We start from the raw sequence: 26970 nt of genomic DNA, 5'->3' as shown, positions 1-26970 counted from the left end.
TACATGGCTTGATAGGGTAGATGCAGGGAGGATGATTCCCCTGGCTGGGGAGTCTAGAACCAGGGGTCACAGTCTCAGAATAAGGGGTTGGCCATTTAGGACTGAGATGAGGAGAAATTTCTTCACTCAGAAGGTGGTGAATCTTTGAAAGTCTCTACCCCAGAGGACTGTAGAGGCTCAGTCGTTGATTATATTCAAGACAGCGATTGATAGATTTTTGGATATTAACGGAATCGAGGGATATGAGGATAGTGCAGGAAAGTGGAGTTGAGGTAGGAGATCAGCCATGATCTTATTGAATGGCGGAGCAGGCTCGAGGGGCCGAATGGACTACTCCTGCTCCTATTTCTTATGATCTTACATTCTTATGTACACGGTTTAGATTAAGGACAAATGTTTCAATGTTTCAATGGTCAATAAATCTACAGTACCTAACTCTTCCATTCTCGATAGAATCATAAAGGAGTGCTTCCAAATGCTAGGGGTTTGAAATGATACCAATGCTCATCCAAAAATGGTGGGTGCGGTGCAACATTATATCCAAATAAGCCACTGAGAGAGAGGAAAAAGAGAGACAGAAAAGGTAAAACAAAAATTAAATCTCCAACACTAATTAACTTCTGAAGGCATGAAACACTGCACTCCTAAAATTACATGCTCAGGGCCAGAAAGGTTGTTTGGCAGAAATTATTATTTATCACGCTGTTAATTTAAAAAAATCACTTACTCTGAAAGCACCAGCCCTAACTTTTTATGGTATCTTTAGTGGGGCATTCGTATCACAAAATCCGGCAAACATATTAAACTGGATGGCAGCGTGGTTGAAAGGCAGCTCTAAAAATATGGTGATCCTTAAGGAGGTATTCGCGTGAGAACCGACAGTCAGTGCTTTAATACTGGATGGGTGTTCGGCAGCTGTTATTCATAACTTTTGGAAAGCCCTTATTGGGTGAATATCAACATATGTGCGAACAACCTTTTCAGTCGAAATAGAGGTGGAAGATTAAATTCTACACAGCTGAATGCAAAGTCCTGAGAGTGGGCAGACAAAATTAATATATGTACTAAATATTAAATTATATTTGCCTTTAAATTAATCCTTTTGTTCAGTGGTCTAAAGGTTTCCTGCCAAAATTATGGCGGTAGTTCGTGAAAACCCTGTGATAATTCTACCAGAATGTACTTAAAGTCACCGAGCAGAAATGCAAGCGGCCAGTACTTTACTGAGTGTGGTTCAACACAATTGATTTGAGGAGCACAGTAATGAAAATAAATATTGGGATGCACAGATATCATTATGACTTTTAAGTCAATGATGGCAATGTTTATTTTGTATTTTGAATTAGTCAAGCTAAATATTTTTGTAGGTTTCGGACTTCTACATTGTTTTCCAGCAGCTTCAAATGCTGGCGGTGCCTCTGGAGGCTTTGTGCTTGGTTTGCCCACGACTTTCTGTCAATTAAATTTAATTGTGAAAAATAGTGGGCAGCGCGTTTTCCAATATCTGATAGATGCTCCAAGTGGTAAAACAGTTATACTTGGATGCTGCAAACATTAATATCGGACACAAAGTATTCTTTTCTGCTTTGATCTCCAGTGTAGAATAGCTGTAGAATTATGCAAGCGAGTTCAGAAGGGGGGGTGCCCGTCTGATTCCTGATGTAAGAAAGAAATATTCAGGAAATACTGACTTCGCTGAGACATACTTTATGAAAAGGAGGAACATGTAACTTGCAAAGCGTGTGTTAAGATTTTTTACAGGTATGAAAAATTGGGATGCAAGAAGGTTATAGAATCATAGAATCATAGAATGGTTATAGCACATTCGGCCCGTCGAGCCCATGCCGACTCTTTGCAAGAGCACTTCAGCCAGTCCCACTCCCCCGCCCTTTCCCCATAGGCCTGCATTTTTTTATTCCTTAAGGCATTTATCCAATTCCCTTTTCAAAGCCACGATTGAATCTGCCTCCACCACCCTTTCAGGGAGTGCATTACAGATCCTAACCACTCGCTGCTTAAATAAGTTTTTCCTCATGTCGCCTTTGGTTCTTTTGCCAATCACCTTAAATCAGTGTCCTCTGGTTCTCGACCCTTCCACCAATGCGAACAGTTTCTCTCTATTCTGTCTAGAGCGCACATGATTTTAAATACCTCTATCAAATCTTCTCTCAATCTTCTCTGCTCTAAGGAGAACAACTCCAGCTTCTCTGGTCTATCCACGTAACTGAAGTACCTCTTCCGTGGAATCATTCTTATAAATCTTTTCTGAACCCATCTCTAACTCCTTCACATCCTGCATACAGTGCAGTGTCCACAATTGGACACAATACTCCAGTTGAGGCCGAACCAGTGTTTTATAAAGGTTCATCATAACTTCCTTGCTTCTGTACTCTATACCTCTATTTATGAAGCCTAGTATCCCGTAAGCTTTTTTTTAACTGCGTTCTCAACCTGCCCTGCCACCTTCAATGATTTGTGCACATATACCCCCAGGTCTCTCTGTCCATGCACCCCCTTTAGGATTGTACCCTTTAGTTTATATTGCCTCTCCTCGTTCTTCCTACGAAAATATATCACCTCGCACTTTTCTGCGTTAAATTTCATCTGCTACATATCCACCCATTTCACCACCAGTCTTCTTGAAGTCTCTCACTATACTCCTTACTGTTGCAAAGATTGTTCCTTTGGGCATAAATTCGACGACTAAGTGAGACAGTGTAACATTAAGTGTGTCAAATGAACATAGTAGGATAAGCAACTTTTATTGGTAACAAAATATTATGCATGTGAAGCAGAATGGCAGCCAGTGGTGTAAAAGAGAACAAAGGCACATTGTTAAAAGGGCAAGAAGAATTATTGTTTGTAGAGGAGGTAGAGGACTGTAAGTTACGTCTTCAAGTTAAGGGACTGCTGGAAGCTTTTGAAAGGTATGCAAGGTAGACCAATCGTCTTCAACTGCCCAAAATACTCCTATGTTATTCAATTGGGAAAATTTTAGCTTAATCCGCCTGTTGGGAAATGGGCAACATCGGTGGCAATGCTGGCGTTTAACCTCACCCGATCATACGCTCCAATGAAGTTACATTTTTGTTGCTAGAAATGTATTACTTCACATTTATCTGAATTAAACTGCATCTGCCCCTTATTATCTAAGTTGCAATTGTCTTACAATAAACTCCTGCGTTGTTTTGTTTCACAGTTTGCCAGAACCCATCCCGAATTTTGAATGTGAGAGGATGCTTATAGTTTGCTTACAAGCTTGTGTTCTTTCCAACTTTTCCTCTGTTAATGAAATATATTAAAAGATATAACACAGGCCATTATCCAAGCATCACTTATATTTCTTTACTATCAATGCACCTGCAGTTAATTCTTTTTTCTTATATGACAAATATTTTGATTTTAGCCACTATGGTCAATAATCTATCTTTGCCAAGTTCAACTACCTGATGTATGATAACCCGCATATTTTTCTACAAACAGTTACACCAGAGTCTGGCGGAAGGTGCAGATAAAACATTGTGATATCAGCAAATTTATGCTTTCAATGGAAATTAAAATTGCGTGTTTTCCATCATGGGTGAACCATCAGCAAGGCCACCGTTATGGAAGGGGATTCGGTGAGATTTAAGGTAGTCATGGAAAAGGACAAGGATGGACCAGAAATAAAGGTTCTAAATTGGGGGAAGGCCGATTTTAATATGATAAGGCAGGAAATGGCCAAAGTGGACTGGGATCAGCTACTTGTAGGAAAATCCACATCGGAGCAATGGGAGTCTTTCAGAAAGGAAATTGAGAGGGTACAATGGCAACATGTTCCTGTTGTGTATGTACCTTTAAGAGAGAACTGCTTTTATACTGTAGTACCGGCAGTGACCACACCTGTATATAAAGCCGTAGCAGCCTTCTGTACTTTTAGTTCCAGCACACCCTCTGTTCAGCAAACACCTGTTATTACCGTTCTCCTGCAGTCCATGTGTTATTGATACACGAACACTACAGTGGCGATGAGCAGGTTCGAACTCACCTGCAGTACTGCATCACCTCACGGGGATCCATCCCTGAAAAGAAGCTTCTTGGAGGTCAAAGCCAGAGCAATGGGCGTCGACCGTGGGCAAACGCCCAGTGATCCATCGGAGTTCAGTGAATCGCAGGGGAAGCTGTGGAGAGCTCTGCTTGGCTCCCCAGTCGAGGTGTTCCAGCAAATCGTGCTGGTAGCAGGTAGTGCGCTGACCCTTCTGGACTGCGACGGGCTTGAGCTCGATCGAGCGGCTCTGCAAGGGGGCCGTGCAGCGTCGTCCGGAAGGAAAAGAGAGAGAGAGGGTGGAGCGCACAGGGCGCAGTCAGTGCTCAAGAGCCGGGCAGCGTTCGAGAAAATAAAAAGGGGGAAGGAAAGGAGACGCACAGTGGGCAGCGTCGAAGAAGAATAAAACTAAGGGATTTAACTAACAAAAGAGAGACGTGCTGAAGCCGCGGGGTGCCACCATTACTATTTAGAACGCTAGGAGCAGCATTGGCAGCAAGGGGAAGAAGGAAAAGCGTGGGAGGCACCATTTTAATCCATTGGGGAAGAAGGAAAAGCATGGGAGGCGCCATTTTAAACCACCCAAGATGCCGAAGAGTGGCAGTATCACTGCTTTCAACAACGAAATAAAAGACTGGACCACGTATGTGGAAAGAATTGAAGTGTACTGCAAGGCAAATGGGGTGGCCGATGAAAAGGAGTCGGTATTATTAAATTTGATGGGCGCAAGAATGTACGGCCTATTGCGGAATTTAATTACCCCAGCTAAACCAATGGAGAAAAGCTTTGAAGAGATTGTCAATATCTTACAGGAACATTTAATCCTTACACCGCTGCTGATAGCAGAAAGATTCAAGTTCCATAAAAAAACCAGCACAAAGATGAGAGTAATGCTGACTATCTTATGGAACTACGCAAGTTATTGAAGCACTGCCAGTTCGGAGCAGGACTGGCAGATACCTTAAGGGATAAGTTTGTCTGCGGGCTCCAGAGTGAAGGAACCCAGAAATGACTACTTTCAGAAAAGGACCTTACGCTAGAAAAGGCTTTCAGCGTGGCAGTATCCTATGAAGCAGCAGCACGGGGAGCTGTGGAAATACAACAGAAACCGCAAGAATATAGCACCAGCGAAATGGCATATGGAGCAGAAAAGTGCTATCGCTGCGGCAGAACAACCCATGACCAGAAGGACTGCTGGTTTAAGGACAAAGTATGCAGGCAATGTGGAAAAGTGGGACATATAGCACGAGTCTGCAGGTCGGGAAAGAAAACCAACACTAAAAGAACTACTAAGGAAAAGTACAAGAAAGTAATAAAAATGACAGACAGTAGTTCAGAAGATCAGGAGACTGATAATGACTCCGGGAGCAGGAGACTAAGTTGTCTAAAGTTACACAACGTGATCGCAAAGGAGGATCACCGAACCATTTGGGTCACCCTCATGATAGCAGGGTCCCAAGTAAAGATGGAATTGGACACAGGATCAGCCCTAACAGTCATGAATCGATGAGACTATGAGTGGCTATTCTCACACATACCCTTGAAGGACACGTCCATTGTAGTGAAGACATATACGGGTCAAAAAGTCTACCTCAGAGGAAAAATAAGGGTGCCCGTTAAATACAACGGCAAGGAAACACAGAAACTGTATCTATATATACTACAAGATGGAGGACCACCATTATTGGGACGTGAATGGATCCAAAAAATACAATTGGATTGGCATTCCATTCAGGCGCTAACTGTGGCTGACAAAAAGGATGACGATGTCACACCTGGATGACTGTCAAAAGTTCTAACTGATGCGAAAGAGGTGTTCCAGCAAGGACTTGGGACTCTAAAAGGAGTAACGGCAACGATAAAAATTGAAGATAACGCGAACCCAAATTTTTTTAAGGCCAGACCAGTACTGTACGCGATCCGCCCAGCTGTCGAAGCAGAGCTGGAGAGTCTGGAGCGTTCGGGTGTGCTGTCCAAGGTGGACTGGAGTGAGTGGGCCACACCCATCATTCCTGTAATGAAGAAATCATTGAGCAGCACGCCTGTGAAGCCGATGAAGGTTCGCATCTGTGGGGACTTTAAGGTAACTGTGAACCCAGTCCTGCACACAGTGCAATATCCACTTCCACGGGTAGAAGATATTTTCGCCTCACTATCTGGAGGGAAACGCTTTACGAAGATTGATCTGGCCCAAGCATATCTACAAATGGAGGTAAAAGAAGCATCTAGAAAATACCTCACGATAAACACTCACAAAGGTCTTTACCAGTACAACCGACTGGTGTTCGGGGTAGCATCAGCTCTGCCTATTTGGCAGAGGGTGATGGAACAAGTCCTGCAAGGGATCCCGGAGACCCAGTGTTATTTGGACGATATCCTGGTTACGGGCGAAAATGACAGTGAACACCTTGCCAACCTGGAGCAGGTGCTCACTAAATTACAAGAATATGGGCTATGAGCCAACCACCCCAAATGCGAGTTTTTCAGGAAACAAATCTCGCATTGTGGCCACATGATTGATGAAGAGGGGTTACATGAGTCCCCAGACAAGATTGAGGCAGTAATCAAGGCTCCAGCACCGGAGAATGTGTCGCAACTGAGGTCAATCCTCGGGTTGGTGAACTACTACCATAAGTTCTTGCCAAATTTATCTACAATTCTGCACCCACTGAATGCCCTGCTGCAAACTGGAGTAGCATGGAAATGGAGTGATGAGTGTAAGCGTGCCTTTCAGAAATGTAAATGCCTAATCACTTCAAAAGAAGTATTGGCCCACTACAATCCAACACTACCGATTCAGTTGGCATGTGATGCGTCTCCCTACGGCATTGGAGCAGTGCTGTCACACAAATTCCTTGACGGTTCAGAGAGGCCAATAGCCTTTGCATCACGCTCGTTAACCTCAGCCGAGTGTAACTACACCCAGATTGACAGGGAGGCCCTCAGCCTGGTGTGGGGGGTGAAGAAGTTCAATCACTATCTGCACAGGCAGAAATACACCCTACTGACTGATCACCAGCCTCTTGTCTCCATTTTTAACAAAAAGAAGGGCGTTCCGGTGATGACGGCGCAACGGCTGCAAAGATGGTCCCTTTTTCTAGGGGCACATCAACACGACATAGAGTACAAGGGTATGAAACAGCATGGAAACGCTGATGGGCTGTCGCGCTTGCCGTTGCCTACGGTGGAGGAAGCACCTGCAGTGGACCCTGTTGAGATATTCCATTCGACCATAGTCGAATGTCTACCTGTTACAAACTCAAGTATAGAGAAGGAAACCTGAAATGACCCAACACTCTCTCGGGTCTATGATTTGACGGTGAAGGGATGGCCAGCACATGACAACTCACTGTTGCCAGCATTCTCGCCAAGGAGAGAACAGCTGTCAGTGTGCCGGGGGCCTTGATGTGTGGATCCCGAGTGGTAATTCCACCCAAGTTGAGAGATAGAGTGCTCAATGAGCTTCATGAGAGTCATCTGGGAGGTGTAAAAATGAAGAGCCTAGCCAGGGCGTTTGTGTGGTGGCCGGGAATCGATAAAGAAATCGAGGATATGACCAAGAGATGCACAGGATGCCAGAAAGTCCAAAACGCTCCACCACAGGCCCCGCTACACCCATGGGAGTGGCCCTCATCTCCATGGCAACGGGTACACATTGATTTTGCTGGTCCATTTATGGACTCAATGTTTTTAATCACCGTGGATGCACATTCGAAATGGCCAGAGGTCATCAAAATGTCCTCCACCACCACGGAGAAAACTATTGCAGTCCTATGGACCATCTTCGCCAGGAATGGCTTGCCAGAACAGATTTGCTCTGACAATAGACCACAGTTTCTGTCCGAGGATTTCCGGAGGTTTTTGAGGAATAATGGGGTAAAACATTACACATCTGCCCCATATCATCCAGCCACAAATGGATTGGCTGAGAGGTTTGTTCAGACCTTTAAAATATCAATAAAGGCGAAGTATAACGAAAACATACCACTACAACACAAGGTGGATAATTTATTGTTTGCTTACCGGAATGCGACACATGCAGTCACCAACCAAGCTCCAGCCATATTGTTCTTTAACTGAAGGTTAAGATGTCGCCTGGATTTGCTCAAACCAAACATAAGACGAGATGTTGAGGATAAGCAATTCCAGCACATCAATGAGAAGCCAACCAGGAGCTTCAAGATAGGGCAACCAGTCTTGGCCCGCGACTACCGAACAGAAAAATGGCAGCCAGGAACGATATGCACACAGCAGGGACCACTAATGTACACGGTGGACGTTGGAGAGAGCATCGTGAGACGCCATGCTGACCAGATTCTAGAGTCACAGGAACAAGTCAAACCCATACCACGAGCATGCGCACCTGGTGATGAACCCGAAGTACAGATTGCGTCTACCTCAGAATCAGTGGTATTGGAAGCTGACGAACCAACCAATGACAATGAGCCAGAATCGACTCCACTGCAAGAACAGGATACTCAAGAAAGGCGCTATCCAGACAGGATCAAGAATCCTCCTCAAAGACTGAATTTATAAATGATTACTTCAGTTGATGTATATAGTACAGAGAAAATTGTAATTGTAATTAGTTATCATTTAATTGTTAAATGAATGTTATGTACTGTTTATCTAAAAGGGGAGAAATTGTTGTGTATGTACCTTTAAGAGAGAACTGCTTTTATACTGTAGTACCGGCAGTGACCACAACTGTATATAAAGCCGTAGCAGGCTTCTGCACTTTCAGTTCCAGCATACCCTCTGTTCAGTAAATACCTGTTATTACCGTTCTCCTGCAGTCCATGTGTTATTGATACGTGGACACTACAGTTCCCGTAAAGGTCAAGGGTGGGACCAACAAGCCCAGGAAACCTTGGATGTCAAAGGATATACGAGAATGGATCAGGAAAAAAGGGGGGATTTTGGCAGATACAAAGGACTAAAGATAGAGGAAGCCCTAGATGAGTATAAAAAGTGCAGGGGGGTACTTAAAAAAGAAATTAGGAGAGCGAGGAGGGGCCATGAAATAACACTGGCGAGCAAAATAAAGGAAAATCCTAAGGTGTTTTATAAGTATATTAAGGGCAAGAGGATAACTAGGTAAAGAGTAAGGCCCATCAGGGACCAAAGTGGCAATCTGTGTGTGGAGCCAGAAGATGTAGGTGGGGTTTTAAATGAATTTTTTGCATCTGTGTTCACTATGGAGGAGGACGATGTAGACATAGTAATCGGGCAGGGGGACTGTGATATACTTGAACATATTAGCATCGAGAGGGAGGGGGTACTAGCGGTTAAAAGTGGATAAATCCCCAGACCCGGACGAAATATATCCCAGGCTGCTGTGTGAGGCAAAGGAGGAGATTGCAGGGGCTCTGACACAAATTTTCAAAACCTTTCTGGCCACAGGGGATGTGCGAGAGGACTGGAGAACAGCTAACATAGTACCATTATTCAAGAAGGGTAGTAGGGATAAACCAGGGAATTACAAGCCAGTGAGCCTAACATCAGTGGTAGGGAAATTATTGGAAAAACTTCTGAGGGACAGAATTAGTCTCCACTTGGAGAGGCAAGGGTTAATCAGGGATAGTCAGCATGGCTTTGTCAAGGGAAGATCATGTCTGACCAATTTGATTGAATTTTTCGAGGGGGTGACTAGGTGTGTGGATGAGGGTAGTGCAGTGGATGTGGTATACATGGATTTTAGTAAGGCTTTCGATAAAGTCCCGCACAGGAGACTGGTCAAGAAGGTAAGAGCCCATGGGATCCAGGGTGCCTTGGCACATTGGATCTAAAACTGGCTTAGTGGCAGAAGGCAGAGGGTGATGGTCGAAGGTTGTTTTTGTGACTGGAAGCCTGTGTCCAGTGGGGTACCGCAGGGATCGTTGCTGGGTCCCTTGCTGTTTGTGGTCTACATTAATGATTTGGATGTGAATGTAAAAGGTATGATCAGTAAGTTCGCAGATGACACAAAAATTGGTGGGGTGGTAAATAGCGAGGAGGGTAGCCTCTGTCTGCAGGTCGATATAGATGGGTTGGTCAGGTGGGTGGAACAGTGGCAAATTGAATTTAACCCTGAAAAGTGTGAGGTGATGCATTTTGGAGGGACTAACAAGGCAAGGGAATACACAATGAATGGTAAGGCCCTAGGAAAGACAGAGGATCAGAGGGACCTTGGTGTTCATGTACATAGATCCCTGAAGACAGCAGAACAGGTGGATAAGGTGGTTAAAAAGGCATATGGGATACTTGCCTTCATTAGCCGAGGCATAGAATATAAGAGCAGGGAGGTTATGATGGAGCTGTACAAAACGCTGGTTAGGCCACAGCTGGAATACTGTGTGCAGTTCGGGTCGCCACACTATAGGAAGGATGTGATTGCTTTGGAGAGGGTGCAGAGGAGATTCACCAGGATGTTACCTGGGCTGGAGCGCTTCAGCTATGAAGAAAGACTGGACAGGCTGTGGTTGTTTTCCTTGGAGCAGAAAAGGCTGAGGGGGGACCAGATTGAGGTGTACAAAATTATGAGGGGCATAGATAGGGTAGATAGAAAGGAACTTTTTCCCTTAGTAGAGGGGTCAATAACAAGGGGGCATAGATTCAAGGTAAGGGGCAGGAGGTTTAGAGGGGATTTGAGGTAGAACTTTTTCACTCAGAGGGTGGTTGGAATCTGGAACTCACTGCCTGAAAGGGTTGTAGAGGCAGGAATCCTCACAACATTCAAGAAGCATTTAGATGAGCACTTGAAATGCCATAGCATACAACGCTATGGAACAAATGCTGGAAAATGGGGTTAGATTAGACAGGGCTTGAAGGCCGGCGCAGATGCGATGGGCTGAAGGGCCTCTTTCTGTGCTGTATAAAAACTTTAACCACCACTGATGTTAAACTGACCGGCCTGTAGTTACTTGGAATGTCCTTACACCCTTTCTTGAACAAGGGTGTCACATTTGCCACTTTGCAATCCTCTGGCACTTCCCCCATATCTAGAGACGACTGGAAGATTATGGCAAGCCGTTCCGCTATCTCCACCCCCACTTTTCTAGTAACCTGGGTTGTAAGCCATCCAGACAAGGCGACTTATCCACTCTAAGCATATCCAGCCTTTCCAGTACATCCTGCCTATCAATTTTCACCCCATTCATCACCTCTACCATCTCCACTTCTACCGATACTTTGTCAGCATCTTCTTCCTTAGTAAACACCGATACAAAGTACTCATTAATCATTCTAGCCTTGCCCTGCACCTCAAAGCATACATCACCTTCTTTGTCCCTAATAGGCCCCCACCCACCTCTTACTATCTGCTTACTATTTACATGCTGGTAGAAGATTTCTGGGTTCCCTTTTAAGTTAACTGCCATTCTATTCTCAGATTCACTGTGCCAGTCTTATTTTCCTCTTCACTTCCCTCTCAACTTATTTTACTTGACCTGGTTCTAACTTGAAGAATTCACCTGACATGCATCATACACCGACTGTTTGTGTTTCATCATATTCTCTCTCTCCCTCGTCATCCAAGGAGCCCTGGCTTTGGTTCCCCTGCCTTTCCCTCTTGTTCGAATGTACCTAGCCTGCACCTGCAACATCTCCTCCTTAAAGATCACCCATTGTACCATTACAGTTTTTCCTGCCAATCGTTGGTTCCATTTTACCTTGGCTAGATCCCCTCTCATCCCATTGAAGTTCGCCGTCTTCCAATATAGAAGTGCTACTTTACATTGTTCCTTGCTCTTCACCATTACTAATCTAAATCTTATGATACAATGATCACTCTTACCCAAGTGTTCTCCCACAGACATTTGGTCCACTTGGCCCACCTCATTCCCCAACACCAGATCCAGCAATGCCTCCTTCTTAGTTGGGCCGAGAACATACTGGTCATGAAAGTTCTACTGAACACATTTCAGAAATTCCTCCCCCACCTTTCCCTTTACTCTAACATTATACCAATCGATATTTGGGTAATTAAAGTCACCCAATAGCACCACACTATAATTCTTGCACATATCTGTGATTTCCCTGCAGATGTGTTCCTCTCACTCTCTCTCTCACTATTTGGAGGCCTATAGAATACCACCAATAGCGTGATCATACCCTTTTTGCTTCTCAACTCTAACCAAATGGATTATGTCTTTGCCCCCTCAAAGACATCCAACACTACAATGTCTTCCCTAATCAGTACTGCTACCCCACCTCCTTTTTCCTTCCCTATGTTTTCTGACCACCTTGCATCTGTCGTGGCAGAACCCAAACTGAGCATTGGTGAGCAGGTCATAGGTGAGTAAGTACCACTTGATAGGATTCTGGACGACACCTTCCATCACTTTGACGATGATTGAGAGTAGGTTGTTGGAGCATTAATGGCCAGATTAGATTTGTCCTGAATTTTGTGGACTTGGGATTCCTGGGCAATTTTCCACTTTGTCGGATACCTTCCAGTGTGTTGTAGCTGCACAGGAACAAGAGGCGCAGCTGATTCTGGAGCACAAGTCCTTAGCAGTACAGCAGGGATGTTAGCAGGCCCTCCGCCTTTTCTGTATCCAGTTCACTGAGCCATTTCTTGACATCACATGGTGTGAATCGAATTGGCTGAGAACTGGCATCCGTAATGGTGACGACCTCAGGAGCAGGGCGAGATAGATCATCTACTTGGCCCTTCTGTCTGAAGATGGTTGCTGACGCTTCCGCGTTCAAAGACTTCCAAAACTTTTCATTCCATCAAACTGCGCTGGATCAAAACTTTATCTTCCCCATGTACGTGTATACAAGATTATACAACCTATAGAAGCTTGCTTTTGGATCTTAATCTTTGCAAGTACTTTTTCAATAGATGTGCTGTTGGCATTTTGTCATTAACGATTAATGCTATGTTATGTTGGTTTCATCATAAGAAATGAAAACCAAGAGAGACAATTATTGACACATATAGACATAAAATTATATTTAGCTATGTAGATGGAGAAAAATAGAAAAGAATCGAGAAAATGGAGGTGGAAGTAAAGCTGTATCTTTAAATATATAACTAACAGCACATCAGCTTGTCCGTGGCACCAAATGTATTGGAAGAAAATGTATTACGAAATCTCTCCTGTGCTTTAGATTGTTTTGTGTGAAATTACCTGGACCTGCTACATTCATTTGCCAACTACTTTAGCTGAGGCCTGGAAGGTTTTGAAAAGGCAGGTAAGGGGTAGATTTCGATATTATGCGATAGTGTAAAATGGTTGACAGTGAATCGGCAGCCGGTTCACATTTCTAGAGCTTTATATTTCCATTGGCTTCAATGTAAATTTTACACATCGAGAGGGATGTACAAAAGGCTGCCAATTCGCTAACACTCATTTTATACCATCCCACCAAGTCAAAATCTACCCAAACGAAATCACACACCTGTATCATACCTGTATCGTATGTGTGATTATACTGAGATGGAAAACAAAAGCGTTCGTGCTTTGGAATTACGTATTAAACATTCCGCTGGGGTAATTTCGGGATAATTGAGTCATTTGATCTATTATTGATTTCTGTGGTAAACTATTAACTCGGTAACATATTGAATTAAATTTAACCAATTTGACGCATAACCTTCGCTTTTAAAAATACTGACACTAAAGATTTGGATGTTTATGTATGTTTTTTCGAATGCTTTAAGACCTCCTTTAAAATATCTGTTGCACATTCTTAGGCCGGTATCCTACGTAAAACATTAAATGCATACAGATATCAGCTAAGACGTTTTCAAGAAGAAACAGATAAAACCATCTCAATCACAGAGGTATTATTGAAATAATAATTCGTATTGATGCTTTAACTTCACTGTCTGGTACATTAGTTAGAAGCAAAGTAGGGGCTGCAAGTGCTCGCACTGTATATTTTCCAGAGACAGAATGTGTAATCTTATATCAAAAAATTGAAGTGATTTATATTTCAGAACATTCTAAAACAGTGCAGAATAAAACGGCTGTAAACTATTTTACCTATAGTTAGTGTGGCCCATTCCTTTTCTATGAAGCAAAAAATATTAGTCGCAATTTTTAAGGAAAATAAAATGACACTTGCATTGAAAACGTGTGGCACTAGTATTATGGCATTACTGTCAGCAATGCATTGGCACAAATGGAATTGTTCAAAGGCCCATGGTGCAATTCTGGAGGAATATAAATTGATTGGCAATAACCATCCAGTTGTATTCAGTATATAGCGTGTATTATATGAATTTCCGGCAATGTTGTTCTATTTTACAGTCTTTTTCACCAATGTTCGCCGTTGCCATTAGGGCCTCAGTAAATCTGGTAAATAGGCACGTCCCAAATATCCATAAATAGAGGATTATTACAGTAGCTGCAGAGACACGCTGGTCAAAATAGTTCGTTGTTCTTCATTTCACAGAATCACAGAAACCCCACAGTGCAGATAGAGGCCATTTTGGCCCATCGAGCCTGCACCGACACATATCCCACCCGATCCCCGTAACCCCTACACCAACACATATCCCACCCTAAAATAGTGATTAATTACTATCTCGTTTCTGACCAATTTATCTCACTCTCAGCGGTACCATGGGAGGTTACCCTTGAAAAGCAAAGCGGAGTAAGGCAAAAAAAAACTGACCTCCGTGCAGTGCACGCATGGAAGTCTTCAGTGCATCCTTTATAAGTGAATTGGCCGTTTCGATGGTTAATGGACAGACAAAATCTGATATACTGCAATTTCTTACCCGATTCTCGTATAAGTTCGTCCACTTCTGCAGAAGAGTAAATAAATCAAGTTATGCTTCCATAACCCGAGTTAGAAATTTCTATTGCAATGTTGTACTCATCTAACTCAGATCCAAAACATTGTGAAATGTTCTGATATCAAAAAGAAAGGTAATATGATTGGAGCCGTTAAATAGTGTTTGGCTTGTTGAATTAGGAAGAGGGAAGAATCCAGTTTAATCATCATATTCTACATTCGGTTCTCTAGCCATCAAATATTGGTGGTAGTTTTCTTAATTGTTTGGAGTACTCCCAGTGTTGGAATGGGCCCGGATGGTCAGCAGGACAAAATCTAATATCATATTCACAAAGGAGAATGGCCAACTTAGTATCTTACCATCTGTGCAATGGTTCCGCAATAACACAATGTCGGGTGTCATAGAAAAAAGAGGAAACCTACCATCCGCTGCAGCATCTGCCAAAAAAAAGCCAAATACGTGCATAAATGAGCAGCCGAAACGTATATGCTAGTACAGGAGAAAATGTCCACACATAGGTTTCCAGGAACCCGGTGCACAATGTTGCAGGGGCATAAATACAAAGTCCAATGAGCTGAAAAGTAATTGAGTTGCTTAGAAGAGGCATAGATAATTAGGAACAGAGGAATAGGAGTAGGGCATTCAGCTCCTCGAGCCTGTTTCGCCATTCAACTAGATCACATCTGACTTGTATCCTCTTCTCTATTTCTCATTTTTTCTCCATATCCTTTGAAAACCTTACCCAACAAAAATCTATCACTTTCAGTTTTGAAAAATTCACATTTAACTAGCATCAACCGCCCTTTGGGGAGAGAGTTCCGGATATTCACTAACCTCTATGTGAAAAGGTACTTCCTAATTTCAACCCTAAATACCTAGCTATAAGTAAAAATGCTAGCCCAAACGGAAGAAACAGTTTATCTATGTCTACGGTGTCGAATCTCTTTATCGTTTTCAACACCTCGAATTGCTTAACCCTCAACCTTCTACTTACTTGATAATTAGGGCCTCAAAAGGTAGGCAAAGGCTATCGTTCTTGATGTCCTTTCACTGAATCGTTTAGTGAAAGAGTTCCATAATTTTACTATCTTTCTCATGATCATACTTCCAGAATTGTCTTCCACATTACAACTTTTACTTAAGAAACGTTTTGTGGGAATTTAATAAAACCAGCTTGCATTTTTATTCAGTTACCCAATGGCGACATTTTCGAATCCAATTTTTCTTCTTTACAATTCTTTGCATTTTTCTGCATTCAGCTTTTTCTGCCACTTACCTGCCTGCTCTGCTCACCTGTGCTTGTCTACTTTTAATTTACTGAATTGTTCCTCGCAGTTTGACATACACACTACAACAATAACAACTTACATTTATATAGCGCCATTCACGTTGTAAAAACGTCCCAGGGCGCTTAACAGGAACACTATCAGACAAAATTTGACACAGAGCTGAATAAGGAGATATTAGGACTGGCGGCCAGATGCTTGGTCAAATAAATAGGCTTTAAGGAACGACTTAAAGGAGTAGAATGAGGTACAGAGGCGGAGAGCTTATTCAATGAATTCCTAGGCCTAGAAAGCGGAAAGCGGGAATGCCAATGGTGGAGTGAACAACATCGAGGAAACAAAAGAGCAGCACAGATATCCTGGAGGGGTGTAGAGCTGGAGGAAGCCACACAGATAAGAAGGGGCAAGACCAGTTGAACACAAGGATGAGAATTTTAAAATTAAGACGTTGCCAGACCAGGACCAATGTAGGGCAGCGAGCACCGTGATGATGGATGAATGTGATGGTGTGAGTTAGCATAAGAGCAGCTGAGTCTTGGATCAACTCAAGTTGATGGAACATGCAAGGCCGGCCAGGAGAGTATTGCAATAGTCGACCCTGGAGGTCACATAGGCATGGAAGAGGATTTCAGCAACAGATGAGGGGAGGCAAGGGCAAAGATGGGGTGGAAGTGGGCGGTCTTGGTGATGGAAAGTATAAGGGGTCGGAATCTCAGCTTAAAGTCAAATAGCACGCCGAGATTTTGAACAGTCCAGGTCAACAACAACAACAAATTGTATTTATATAGCGCCTTTAACATAGTAAAACATCTCAAGGTGCCTCACAGGAGTATTATAAGACAAAGAATTTGACACCCAACCACATAAGGAGAAATTAGGGTAGATGACCAAAAGCTTGGTCAAAGAGATAGGTTTTGAGGAGCATCTTAAAGGAGGAAAGAGAGGTAGAGAGGTGAAGAGATTTAGGCAGGGAATTCCAGAGCTTAGGGACTAGGCAACAGAAGGCCCGGCCACCAATGGTTGAGCGATTATAATCAGGGGTGCTCAAGAGGGCAGAATTAGAGAAGCGCAGATATCTCGAGGGGTTGTGGGACTGGAGGAGATTACAAAGACAGGGAGCAGCGAGGCCATGGAGGGATTTGAAAACAAGGATGAGAATTTTGAAATCGAGGTGTTGCATAACCGGGAGCCAATGCAGGTCAGTGAGCACAGAGGTGATGCGTGAATGGGACTTGGTATGAGTTAGGACATGGGCAGCCGAGTTTTGCATGACCTCAAGTTTACATAGGGTGGAACGTGGGAGGCCAGCCAGGAGTGCATTGGAATAGTGAAGTCTAGAGGTAACAAAGGCATGGATGAGGATTTCAGCAGCTGAAGAGCCGAGGCAAGGGCAGAGATGGGAGATGTTACAGAAGTAGAAATAGGTGGTCTTAGTTATGCTGCGGATAAGTGGTCAGAAGTTCATTTCAGGGTCCAAGGTTGCAAATGTGTGGTTCAGCCTCAGGCAGATGTTAAGGAGATGGATGCAGGCAGTGGCTAGGGAATGAACTTCCTGCCGGGGGCCAAAAACAATAGCTTCAGTCTTCCCAATATTTTATTGGAGAAAATTTCTGCTCATCCAGAACTGGATGTCGGACAAGCGGTGTGACAATGTAGAATGCGTGGAGGGGTTGAGAGAAGTGGTGGTGAGGCAGAGCTGGGTGTCATCAGCGTACATGTCGAAACTGACGCTCTTTTTTCAGATGATGTCGGCAAGTGGCAGCATGTAAATGAGAAATAGGAGGGGGCCAAGGATAGATCCTTGGGGGACACCAGAGGTAACGCTGCTGGAGCAGGAAGAGAAGCCATTGCAGGTGATTCTCTGGCTATGATTAGATAGATAAGAATGGAACTAGGTGAGTGCAGTCCCACCCAGCTGGATTACGGTGGCGAGGCATTGGAGAAAGATGGAGTGGTCAACCGTGTCAAAGGCTGCAGACAAGTCAAGAAGGAGGGATAGTTTACCTTTGTCACAGCCACAAAGAATGACATTTGTGACTTTCATGAGAGCTGTTTTGGTACAGTGGCTGGGGCGGAAACCTGATTAGAGAGATTCAAACATGGAGTTGCGGGAAAGATGGACACGTATTTGGGAGGCATCAACACGTTCAAGGAATTTGGAGAGAAAAGAGAAGTTATAGATGGGGGGCTTAATTTGCACGGACGGAGGGGTCAAGTGTTGTTTTTTTGAGGAGAGGGGTGATTACGGCAGATTAGAGGAAGAGGGTGACAGTACCTGAGCAGAGGGAACCGTTAACAATGTCAGCTAACATGGGTGCCAGAAAAGGAGGTTGGGTGGTGAGCAGATTGGTGGGAATAGGATTGAGGGAGCATGAAGTCTCATGGTCACGATGAGCGCAGAGAGGTAATGAGAGGAGATTGAAGGGAAACTGGAGAAAGATATGAGTTCAGGGCTTGGGCAGTGCGGAACCATAGAGGAAGTTGGGCCCGGTGGGCTAGGAGAAGGATGGGAAGTGGCTGAGGCAGCTGATCGGATGGTCTCAATCTTAGAGACACAGTAGTCCATGTGCTCCTCCTACTTGTTGTCGGAGGTGAGGGTGGAGCAGACAGTGGAGTGGGATTTAAGATGACGGTTTGCTTCGGGGAGTAGAAACCGGAGTTTATCTTTGCATTCCAGAATGATTCTGGAACAGTGAGCAATTTTGGCAGACGAGAGCAGGACCCGATAATGTTTATGGCTTCCAGCCAGATATAGTGGTGAATGGCTAAACCAGTTGTCCACCATATCCATTCAAGTCTCGCCCGGATGACTTCAGGGGCAGGGTACTGAATTTGGATGATCAGCCATGATCTCATTAAATGGCGGAACAGGCTCGAGGGGCTGAATGGCATATTCCTGCGCCTATCATCTATGTTTCTATGTTTCAATGTTTCAGGGAGCGAAGATGAGGGCCATACTAGGGGGAGCGGCCGGACCATCAGTGCTAGGACCCCAGTTATTCACAATATATATTGCAGACAACACGACACTCGGTGGGTGTGTGTGCTATGAGGAGGATGCAGAGAAACTCCAGTATGATTTGGACAGGTTGGGGGATTGGGCAGATGCATGGCAGATGCAGTATAATGTGGATAAATGCGAGGTTATCCAATTTGGTGGCAAAAACAGGAAGGCAGATTATTATCTGAATGGCAATAGATTGGGAAAAGGGGAAGTGCAACGAGACCTGGGTGTTCTTGTGCACCAGTCGCTGAAGGTAAGCATGCAGTTGCAGCAGGCGGTTAAGATGGCAAATGGTATGTTGGCCTTCATAGCGAGAAGATTCGAATACAGGAACAAGGATGTCTTGCTGCAGTTGTACAGGCCTTGGTGAGACCACAACTTGAGTATTGTGTGTAGCTTTGGTCGCCTTATCTGAGGAAGGATGTTCTTGCCATGGAGGGAGTGTTTCAGGGAGCGAAGATGAGGGCCATATTAGGGGGAACAGCCAGACCATCAGCCTCAGACCATGACCAGAAAGGGGGAGGGAGTCAGTTACATAGAAACATAGAAACATAGAAGATGGGAGCAGGAGTAGGCCATTTGGCCCCTCGAGCCTGTTCCTCCATTTAATGAGATCATGGCTGATCATCCAATTTCAGTACCCTGTCCCTGCTTTCTCCCCATATCCCTTGAAACCTTTAGCCTTAAGAAATATATCTAACTCCTTCTTCGATGTATTTAATGAATTGGTGACAACTGTCTTCTGTGGTAGAGAATTCCACAGGTTCACCACTCTCTGGGTGAAGACATTCCTCCTCATCGCAGTTCTGAATGGCTTACCCCTTATCCATATACTGTGACCTCTGGTTCTGGACTCCCCCGCCATCGGGAACATCCTTCCTGCATCTAGTCTGTCTAGTCCTGTTAGAATTTTATAAGTTTCAATGAGATCCCCTCTCATTCTTCTAAACTCTAGCGAATATAAGCCTAATCGACCCAATCTCCCTTCATACGGTATTCCTGCCATCCCAGGTATCAGTTTGGTGAATCTTCGCTGCACTCCCTCCATGGCAAGAACATCCTTCCTCAGATAAGGCGACCAAAACTGCACACAATACTCAAGGTTTGGTCTCACCAAGGCCCTGTACAATTGCAGCAAGACATCCTTGCTCCTGTACTCGAATCCTCTCGCTATGAAAGCCAACATACCATTTGCCTTCTTAACCGCCTGCTGCACCTGCATGCTTACCTTCAGCGTCTGGTGCACAAGGACACCCAGGTCTCGTTGCACTTCCCCTTATCCCAATCTATTGCGGTTTAGATAATAATCTGCCTTCCTGTTTTTGCCACCAGAGTGGCTAACCTCGCATTTATCCACGTTATACTGTATCTGTCATGCATCTGCCCAATCTCCCAACCTGTTCAAATCATCCTGGAATTTCCCTGCACCCTCCTCACAGCACACACGTCCACGCAGCTTTGTGTTGTCTGCAAACTTGGAGATATTACATCTAGTTCACTCGTCTAGATCATTAATATATATTGTGAATAGCTGGGGTCCTAGCACCGATCCCTGCGGTAACCCACTAGTAACTGCCTGCCACTCGGAAAAAGAGCTGTTTATTCCAACTCTTTGCTTCCTGCCTGCGAACCAGTTCTCTATCCAAGTCAGTAACTTACCCCCAATCCCATGTGCTTTAACATTGCACGCCAATCTCTTATGCAGGACCTTATTGAAAGCCTTTAATAGTCCAAATACACCACATCCACTGGTTCTCCCTTATCTATTCTACCAGTTCCATCCTCAAAAAATTCCAGTAGATTAGTCAAGCATGATTTACCAGTTGCTGGGGAATGGAGATTGTGGCAGGGAACTAAGACAAAAGATTCGGTCTTCCCAATATTTAATTGGAGGAAATTTCTGCTCATCTAAACTGGATTTTGGACAAGCAGCACGAAAAATCAGAGACAATGGACAAGTTGAGAGAGATGGTGGTGAGGTAGAGCTGGATGTCGTCGGCATATATATGGAATCTGAAGTTAAGTTTTTAGGTGCTGTCACCAAGGGGCAGCAAGTATAGAGTTTTGGGGGACTCCAGAAATAATGGTGCAAGAGCGGGAAGAGAAGCCATTGCAGAGGATTGTCTGTCTATGACTGGATAGATATGAATAGAGCCAGGCGAGAGCAGTCCCAACCAGCTGGACAACAGATTACAGGCATTAGAGGTGGAGAATGTGGTCAACTGTGTCAAAGGCTCCAGACCGGTCGAGAAAGATGAACAGGGATAGTTCATCACGGTCACAGTCACTTAGGATGCAATTTTTGACTTTAATAAGGGTCGGTTCAGTGCTATGGCAGCAGGCATAGGCCTAGAAATTGGGTATAGCCCCGCTTGGGGCGTTAGAATTGGCAGAGCGCAAATTTTATAGCCAGGCGCAACTTATCGACACCTCGTGCGATATTGGGTTGCAGCACCCCAAAGGTGATTGAGGCGCGAAATCAGGCATTACATGGGGCACCTAAGATGGTAACATGCCAGCGCCACTCAATATCGGGGCGGGCGGGCGCAGCGCAGGAGCTCTCAATTACCGATGACCACGAGACTTCCCGGCGCCGGCCAGCTCTTAAAGGGGTGGGTCAGGCAGCTCCAGCATCCACACTCTGCGCCTTGTAGGCCTGCAAATTGGTGCAGGCCCTTCTCTGGCGCAACAAACTTGGATCCTATGGAGAGGGTGAGGCAGAGAGCAGAGCACTTCAGCACTGAGTCTCTGGAGGAATTGGTGTCCGCAGTGGAGCGCCGGCGAGATGTCCTATACCCAGACAATGGCAGGAGGCCTAATCATAAGGACTACCGACGAGCTTGGAGGGATGTTTCTCAGAGGGTCAACTCCAGCAGCATGGCGACCAGGAGCCCTGTCCAGTGCCGGAAGAAATTCAATGACCTCATTCGGGTCGTCAGGGTGAGTGGAGTTAATGTAAACTTATGCATCCCTCCATGAGCACCTGACTTTATGGCTACAGGGTGCGCGATACCCCAATGGCCATCTGTCAGCAAGCACCCATGGCCCTTTGTGGTCACACACATCCACATTTGACTCAGGGCATCATGTAAGGGCTCTTCCACCATGGGGGGCATGAGATGATAACTCAGGGCATCATGTAACATCACTTCCCGTCCTTTGCCCTGGCGCAGAATTGAAAGGAGCAGCTTCGCACCGGAGGAGGCCGTCCTCAACTGCAGCCTCTGATGGATCTCAAGGAGAGAGTCCACCAGGTTGTGGGAGGACGTCTGAGTGGTCCTGTCACCACTGCAGCTGCCGACCCCATTGTCCACAGTGATGGTAAGTTTCTCAACTATTACAGCTGTCACCTTTCAGTTGTTTCCCCCGCCAGCATGCTTTCTCAATGTGGACCCATGTCATAGCATTGCCGCACTGTTGCATCCCTTGCTGCCAAACTGTCCTTTTGCTAAAGCCACTCTTCAACCTCCCTGCTTTCAGATGCTGCATCACCAGCTCGGGAGCCGGCCCCTCAAGATGCCAGTGCAAGTGCCTCTGGAGGCGACGACCAGGAGGAAGCCGGACAATCCGTGCCAGCCTCAGGGGAGCCACCGCATGTGGAGACTGGGGATAGTAGTTCCCTTGAGGGGCGGGGGGCTCTGATGAGGAGCCAGTTGCAGGGACCAGCAGCCTGCAGCAACGCGCGGGGGTTAGGGACGCTCGGGGGCCATCTCCATGGAGGGTGAGGCAGGCCACCATGACTGCTGCACAGAGTGCAGAGGAGGTGTGTAGCCTTGCAGAAATGAGTGCCCAGGCCCGGCTCAGGCACACTGAGCTTATGGCTGCGTGGGGAGGATGCCTGAGTCCATCGACACTCAGACAAAGAGTGTGGTGGACTTTGGGGCAGCAATGGAAAGGACTGTCCAGGGCTTCGGGGCAGCAATGCAAAGGTCTGTCCAGGGCTTCGGGGCAGCAATGGAAAGGTCTGTCCAGGGCTTGTCCGAAGCAGTGGAAAGGACTGTTCCGGCCTTGTCCGAAGCAGTGGAAAGGACTGTCCAGGGCTTGTCCGAAGCAGTGGAAAGGACTGTTCCGGCCTTGTCCGAAGCAGTGGAAAGGACTGTCCATGGCTTCTCCGAAGCACTGGCACCTGCCATGCAGGTCCTCACTGCTGCCATGCAGCCATTTGCTGGCCTCGTCCACACGCAGATTGAGGCCACGCGAACACTCACTCCTGCCACCGTAGCTGCATCAGGCAGGATTACCCCAGGCCCTTGCAGCACCACAGCAGGCCATGAATCTGTGGAGCAGTCGATAGCAGCAGAAGATCCGGTGCGGCACCGTCAGAGTGCCAGTGTGTCAGCTGACCACGGTGCAGGTGTTCTCTCTCTGCATGTGACCAGTCCTGATGCCAACTCTGGCATGTCAGCAGAGCAGCTGCCACCACCTGCGTGGCACACTGCTAGCAGACATGCCCAGTTGGAGCAGCCTGTTTGCAGGACCTCAAAGCCCAGAGGTCGTCCAGGCCATCCCTCAGGGACTTCAGCGCCTCCAGACACTCAGCAGGTGTCCCCCAGCCTTGACCCAGCCACTGGGGTACAATTACAGAGGGGCTGCAGGGAGGGAAGGGGCCGACTTCGTAAGAGGAGTCGGTCTCCATCAAGGGGTCACCAGTAGAGGGAGGTGCTAAGACGTCTCTTTTTCCGATTTTAAGGCAGTCCACACCTGTTGTGTTTGTTTGTTATGGTTTGGTTAGTTTCGCCGGGTTGCCACACAGTTATCTGTTAGTTTGTTAGTTAGGATTTCTGTTGCCATTATTGTCATGCTGGAAGGAAGCACTTGTTTGAAAATAAAGAAAACTTTTTATTAACAATCGAGCTGTACACTATTTACAATCATCGATGCATTCATAGGCTTACAGCAAACCAGAGGGCGTTGTTCGATTCACAGCCACCATTCCGTCCGAGGGGCCTAGAACCGAGTCCTTATGAGCCTCTGACGAACGGCCCTTCCAGTTTCTGGAGCCCTCCCATCTTCCTGCTTATCCTCCTCCTCCTGATCTTCCTCACCCGCATGCTCCTCCTCTTCCTCCTCCTCATCCTCCACCTCCTCGTCCGCCTGCTCTGCTGGACCTTGAAGGTCGGCTGGCATTGGCTGGGTGTGTCGAATGGCCAGGTTGTGGAGCATGCAGCAGACAACAACGATGCACACCACATGCTCCAGCGAGTACTGTAGGGTGCCCCCCGAATGGTCTAGACAGCGGAAATGCTGCTTCAGCAAACCAATTGTGTGCTCCACAATGTTCCTGGTGGCCTGATGGCTGCTGTTGTAAAGCTCTTCTGCCGGGGTGGTGGGCAAACGGAGCGGGGTCATGAGACATGGGCAGAGAGGATAGCCCTTGTCACCCAGAAGCCAGACTCGTGGGTGATCCGGGGCCTCAAAAAGGTCAGCCACTGAGGTCTGCCACAGGATGAAGGCATCATGGCTGCTGCCAGGGAATTGTGCATTCACCGCCATGATCATCTGCCGGTGATCACAGACCAGCTGCACATTAATGGAGTGGAACCCCTTTCGGTTACGGAACTCCTCCGGATTCTGCAATGGCGCCTGCAAAGCCACGTGTGTACAATCAATGGCCCCCTGCACCATGGGGAAGTCCGCAATAACCGCAAAGCCCTGTGCACGCTCCCCCTGCTTCTCCAGGGTCCGAGGGAAGGTGATGAAATCGCGCCTCCTTTTGTAGAGGGCAGCTGTAACTTGCCGGATGCAGCATTGCACCGCAAATTGAGAGATATTAGGAATGTCCCCAGCTGCTGCCTGAAACGATCCGCTGGCGTAAAAGTTGAGTGCAACATTCACTTTCGCAGCCACCGACAGAGAGGTCCTGCACCGTATCCACGGCTGCAGATCCCCAGCAAGCAGGTGGCACAGCTCAGAGACAAAAACTTACCAAATCTCAGCCGTCGCAGACACTGCTCCTCCGACATCGTAAGGTAGGAGACCTGCTGCTTGAAAACCCTGGCAGCGTATGGTCGGATTTGGTGACGTCCATTGGCCCTCTTCCTTCTGGCCAATCCCGGCCCTCTCTCCCTCCATCTCTGTGCCCCTGCCAGTTGCTCAGCAAGGATGACGTTCCCCTCCTAAGCAGCTCCCATTATACTGTCTGACGAATAAGACGCAGTCAGCTTTCTGGATCCAACTGCTCTGAACAGGGCTGAAGATCCCAAGGCTCCTCTGGCTCAATAAGAACAAGTCTGTGCCACTGAATGTCTGCAACTCTCTCCAGCAGCGAGCAGAATGGCCAGGCCAAATGGCTGCCAGTTTTATAGTAGTGCTGTCCCCTTTAAAGAGCACCCCCCGAGTATGAGAAGGGCCTGGTAACATTCCATCCAACTGTCACTAATAGCGCCAGGCAGAACGGAGGGAGGCGCCACTGAATTTCCGGAATGGGGCGCCAAAAAGGCATTGTACAATGAAATGAAATCATGATCTGGCTGCGCCCGCAAGCGGGCGCAAAGACTTAGCACCGGCGCAAACAGGCTACTCAATATGGGCGGATGTGCTAGGATCACTGCGCACATCCGAAAATTAGGTAATGCCCGAAATCTCGGGCTCTTTAGGCGCTAATCGCTGGTGCAACCAACCGAATTTCTAGGCCATAGGCGCCTGAAGAGGTCTTTTGTGCCGGCGGGGTGGTAGCGCGGAAATTGAGTGCAGCGGTATTGGCGGCGGTAGCCATTAGCACTGCACCGGGACCGATGACGTCATCGGTGTGCGCGGTGGCCCGTAACGCCCCGAAACCGCGCCGATCCCCATATTTATTTGCGCCCGCCTCCTCCGAAGCGGGCGCAAACAGCGAACAGAAAACGGGGCCGTCCTGCTGCCATAGTGGGGCGCTTTAAAGCTGAAGGTGCGGCCGGCCGCTTTTTCGGCGGCCGCCTGCCCACACCTCCTTCCCCGGCCTCCTCCACCCCCCCCCCCTGTGGCATTGCCGGCTGGTTTCCGTGGAGCCCGGCACTTCTCCGTTGTGCTGGGCTCTTTTGCCGGCACTCGCGATCGGGGCTCCGGCCGTTGCAGGCACCTCCCCCTTAAGAGAAGGAGGAGGCCTGCAGTACCGCAGCCTGCCGCACCGCATCGGGTGGCGCTGCGGCAACTAGCGCGCCGATATTCAGTTGCAGCGCCCCAAACGGAGGCGGGCACACCCTGGTATAGCGCCCGCTTCCGAATTGGGGTGCAGAAGACGAATATACGGCGTGCGCTAATGCCTCCCCGCCCAGCGCTAACGTTTGGGCGCGAGGGAGCTGCCCGCGCCCAAGTGAATTTCTAGGCCATAGTCTCTTATGCTATGTATATAAAAACATCTTGTGTCTATGTGCAAGTAATCCATAAAAATGATAAACAATGAAGATCCCAGTAGAGAACTGTGGGGAATGCATATTATGTATTATTCTACCTGTTTTCTTAATAGCTTATATACCGTAGTTGGGCATACATACTATGCAGTACATTAAGAACGTTCTGCTAATTATTTCAGCTACATTCATGGGAAACTTATATCCTCACTTTTCACATGGTGTGGGCATGACAGCTAAAGCTTAGCCTATCTTGCTTCTTCAGTTGCTGAGTAATGAATTATTAATTTCCCGCATATTTTTTCTTTATTGTAATTTCACCTATAATCCATCAGTCAAAGCAGCAAAATAGAAGTACATACTGCAAATCCTGCTAATCTAAAAGAAAGAAAGGAAAATACTAAAAATTCACAGGAGTTCAGTCAGCTTCTGTTAGCAGAAAAGAAAGGTGACAACTTTTTGTTTGTGTATACTTCTTCAGATAAAACAGACACCTGTCCCTTCCACCTGAGATACGTGAACATTTATTTCTAAAGAGTGAAATGATGCTACCATCAAAAATCCCGTATCCCATCCCTTTCCAGTAATAATAATAC

The sequence above is a fragment of the Somniosus microcephalus genome, unplaced genomic scaffold (genome assembly GCF_052327205.1).
Source record: "Somniosus microcephalus isolate GS21.2 unplaced genomic scaffold, FLI_Smic_1.0 unresolved_chr1, whole genome shotgun sequence".
In the NCBI taxonomy this organism is placed as follows: Eukaryota; Metazoa; Chordata; class Chondrichthyes; order Squaliformes; family Somniosidae; genus Somniosus; species Somniosus microcephalus.
Note: the sequence above shows the minus strand (reverse complement) of the source record.